This window comes from Ambystoma mexicanum, chromosome 10 (assembly GCF_040938575.1).
Source record: "Ambystoma mexicanum isolate Mex_15411 chromosome 10, UKY_AmexF1_1, whole genome shotgun sequence".
Classification (NCBI taxonomy): Eukaryota; Metazoa; Chordata; class Amphibia; order Caudata; family Ambystomatidae; genus Ambystoma; species Ambystoma mexicanum.
The window spans coordinates 1179371856-1179376619 of record NC_090932.1 but is presented as its reverse complement, the minus strand read 5'-3'; positions in this window follow the sequence as shown (position 1 = coordinate 1179376619).

Sequence of the window (4764 nt, the reverse complement as noted above, 5' to 3'; positions counted from 1 at the left end):
TAAGAGTTTACGTGCCAGGAACTGTCACATTCCTTTGTACAGCTCTATGCCTATGCCATCTGGACCCGAATGCCAAGGCCATGATTGCGTGAGTAATCTCCTCCAGCATGATGGGCTGATTGAGAGTCGTCTGTGCCTCATCTGAGAGGCTCAAGAGAGGGACGGTCTCCAAGTATTAGGTCAAATCATCATCCGTACTTGTGTCTATAGTGGTGTGTAGGGTTTCATAGCAACGCTGGAATTCTTGATTGATCTCCTCCTGTGAGGTCAGTATGTTGCCTGAGTGTGCTATAATCCCTGCTATATATTGTGTCCCCCGCTCACACGGACCAGCCCAACCAAGAAGTGACCTGGTCGGTCTGCTTCTCCATATCGTAGAGCCTGAGCAGGACGAGCCACAAGGCGGACTTCCCTGTCTGTCAGGTAGTTTAGTAGGTTCCCATTAAAGAGTCCTATGAGCGCTCTATCGTGGGAGGTTCCATAATCATTTTCAAGTCTTCTTATGTCAGTCTTGACCTCCTTCAATCCCTTTCTAATCTCCTTCAGAGTTCCAGAGGTCAGGGAGAATAACTCCCCCCTTGACCATACCTTAAAGGTCACCCATACAGTGTGGTAGCAATTTACAGTACCCTTGTTTCTCCAGAAAAAGTCCTCAATTTTATCCTTCAGCTTTGTCATCATATCTACTTCCAGTAGACATGATAGAGACGTTCTCCATATTGGGGGGGTAGAAGACCCTTCCCACCTTATTGTCATTGATATCGGGGAGTGGTCTCATATTGTTCTTGGGTGAATAACACAGTCCAACACCCGAGCCATCAGCCTTGCAGAGATCAACCAGTAGTCGATCCTCGACTGGGCATCATGAACTGACGAGTAATAAATATATTCCCTCACCCTCGGATTATGGTCTCTCCACACATCAACTAACTCCAACTGTGACATGATTTGGTGAACCATACGCCCTGCCCTTGCCAGGTTCTGCTGTGAGTCTCGCGAACGATCCAGCAAGCAATTGAGGATCGTGTTGAAATTGCCCCCCCAGATAATTGGGGTGGCAGCCCCTTCCATCAATATCTCCGCTATACATCCATAAAAGTCAGGGTCATCGATGTTAGGGCCATATGTATTGGCCAACAGTACATTCACTCCCGCAACGCTCCCACATAATACTAAATAACGGCCCTGGGGGTCAATACATTGTTTATCCTCCTGGAAACATATCGAGCGGTGTACCATGGTGATCACCCCCATTGCCTGCAATGACTAATCAGTGTATCCCAGCTGATTCCAAAGCCCAATGCAAATCTCCTATTGAGTGCCTCCTGTGCATGAGTTTCCTGCAGCATCACTATCTTGGGACCATGACGATTCGGATAAGCCAGAACTTTCCTTGCCTTAATGGGATTGTTAAGACCCCTAACACTCCATGTTAGAAAAGATATCTTTTCACCCATTCACTTCTCTCACATATGGGTATATTGCATTCTCTGTATAGTTGCAATCTCTTCAATAGTGGTCAAATGGCATGTCTGCTTATTTTCAAAACTTGTCCACTCTACTTGATACTCCCCGAACATTCCTCCCATCCCGCCAACCCTCTCTCCAACCTTGCCTTACCTCCCGCATCCCCCCACCCTCACATCGGCAAAACTTGATGATGTGACCCCTTCCAAACTGTGGTAATTTCCCAAAGTGTGTTGTGAACAGCCATGGCACTTCGGAGATGGCGGTGCCACCATGTCCCAGTTGTTACTCCAATAACTGACGTGGGTGCTTGTAGTACAATTCATTTCTATTGTCCTCCGGGACTAATATTTCTTTTCAGTCACCATTACTTTCCTGTGCAGCCCCGTCACAGGGTCTGCACTGCGGTTATTCCTTCGTTCTCGTGGTGGTAGCGGGATTGATGCTTCCACATATTTAACTGCATCAGACGGGTTATCAAAGAAGTGCGCCCTGCCTCCATAATGAATCAGCAGTTTATCCGGAAATATAAGACCGTAGGGGACCTGGTGCATTCTCAACAGTCTTTTGACTGGATCGAAGGATCTCCTCTGTATCTGAATCCCTGCCACAAAGTCTGGATATTTGTGGACTGTAGCATTTTTGAAACTGAGAGTGCCTTGTTCCCTAGATAATTGCAGGATTCAGTCTCTGTCTCTATAATTGTCTTGGGAGGATAGCTCAGGGGCAACGTGCTCGTTTTGGAAGCGAGACGACACGGAGAAACACAGGTTCGATCCCCGGGTCCACGCTTAGAAACCTCTGGGTGTTAAGCGCGTTATAAATAACCAATCATATCATATCAGATAATTAAGCAACTTTGCGATGATGGTGTGCGGGGGGGCCCTGGTTTCGGGACAGGAGCGAGTGTACGATGAGCCTGTTCCACCAAAAAGTGCGGGAAGAATGTCTCGGTCCCAAACAGTGTCGGGATTAAATGTTCCTTGAATAGTTCCATCGGCTCTTTGCAGGCAGTCTCAGGGACCCCCACTATGCGTACGTTGTTACGCCGCGAGTGGGACTCCAGATACTCGCACTTGTCTCGGATCTTCTTCATTTCCAGCTGTAGGCTAGCTATGGCACGATCATGCTGACCAGCCTTATCTTCCACCTCATTGATTCTGTTCTTTGTCTCTGTGATTCGGCCGCACTCCTTTTCCAGCTTGAATTTCAGGGAGCTGATGGTCAACACCACATCATCCAGTTTACTAATAACGGGTAAGAGGCCCGTCCGCATCGCTGTCTGCAATTGATCTTCTCAGGGAAAATGTCAGTGGGCATTCGGTTCTCTATTTTGTTCTGGGTCGTTTGGGCCTGGACGTCTTGCTGGCGTATTTGTAAACTACCATGGGGCCTCTTTTTTCCCTGCACCCTTCGTCATCCCAAACCCTTCTGTGTCTCAGAGATCAGGCTTGGCGCCCCTTCCTACCCCGGTTATTCTGGAACGCTTTAGGGATTCTCTTATTCAGTACGTTGCTAGTGTATAGATCACCCAGCGTGGAGTCTGCTGGTTATGCATGTGGACCCAAAGGTCTGGGTGTCCAGGCGACAGCCTGCATGCTATAAATGCCATTTGTCCCTTCGGCTCCTGGTCATTCCCAGTGCTTCAAGGGAACCTCTTGTATGGCATGTTGTTAGCGTATGGCATCAACCAGGGCCAGGTCTGCTGCTTATGGTGTGTGGACCCACTGGTCTGGGTGCCTAGGCGATAGCCTGCGTATTGTAGGCCATCCCTAGTATTGTCTGCGTCCCTTTGGCACCCTGTAGCTCCAGTACTTCAGGGGCACCACCTGCGTGGCACGTTGCAGGTGTATGGAATCAACCAGCACTAGGTCAGCTGATTATTCTATGCAGATCCCAGGGTCCGGGTGGCAGCCCTTCATGCTACAGGTCCTCCATTAGTGCGTACAGTTCCACTGGGCACCAGTCTGATGCGGTCCCCCGTGTCTGGTCCCAATTTGGGTAAATACCTGTCTAGGTGTTGCTGTCCTCCACTCGGCCTCCCCGGCTCTCCTCAGCTGTCCCACCTGGATCTATCCGCACTGCTGTTAGTACAGCAGAGCGCAACACGCTCGCTTTGAGCAGGTGCTCCTCCTCCCACCGGCCCATTCAGGCAGCCATCCGCAGCAAGTCAGCATGCTGCTGCTGCCAATTTAGCAGATCTGTTTGCTGTCAGTCCGCGTGTTGCTCCGGCCAGTGTTCTTGTGGATTCTGTTCCTTGGGGACCGCCGGGCCCAGGAGGAGGCAGGAGAAACGGAGCAAAGGGAGACCGGTCCAGCTCCCAAAGCGACAATTCAGTAGTTGCCTCTCACCGTAGTCCGTTGCTCCTGCGGAAGTTTCCTCTGGCCTCCCGGTCTTCTGTCAACTCGCAAGACGCGAGTATACGCCAGCCACAGTGCCTCAGCCTAATGCCTGTACCCCGGCGTGCCCGCTCAGCCCGCGTCTCAGTTCTACGGTCTGCCTCCCACTCGTGCTGGTGGCCGCTGGTGATTGTAGGCATCCTCCCCGCCAATCACGTCAACAGTCAGCGCGGTCCACAGGGGCCGCGGATCAGCACAGCACTCGGTCCTCAGATGCTATACTATCTGCGCTGCCCTCAGGGGTGGTTTTACACGCAATTTGAAGCACCCAGCAGGATGTTTCTGTATGAAGGATTTTTCCAGGGCCAGTGTTTACGCTCAAGGCACCATCTTCTTTGCTGCTCAACAGTGCCCCCTTTCGTGCATATTTTGACTATATTTAATATTTCTGTGTTTATAATTTGTTTTTCCTGTGTTAGCTAGATATTGCACCCCCCACATCCAATTGGCAACTGCATTACTCTGCCAACAATAGTAATATTAATAACACACTATAAACTGTTAGGTGACATTTCTGCTGACAGATACACTTGCCTGCACATTTTGCACTTTAGCATATTGCACTTTTTCTAACTTGTTTTTTTTGCACGCTCAGACTGCACTGTATAATTATCATGCAATTACGCACGTACAGTCTTCCGTGTAATTACAAGTATGGCTAAGAGAAAAGCAAATGCTAGTTTTTCATTAGGCAACAGTCCCAAGAAGAAATCAAAAGACCTAATGAAACCAGTAAGGGAAGCTGATGTCATAATTAGCAACCTGGTGGTATCCCAGTGGTATATCCGCCGGGATACTGCCAACAGAAATAGTGTTACTGCAACCCAGTGTGGTAAGGCTGTTACTCCCCATTTTTTGAAGAGTCCATAGGACTCTATGGGGCAGCAATGGTGTTGTT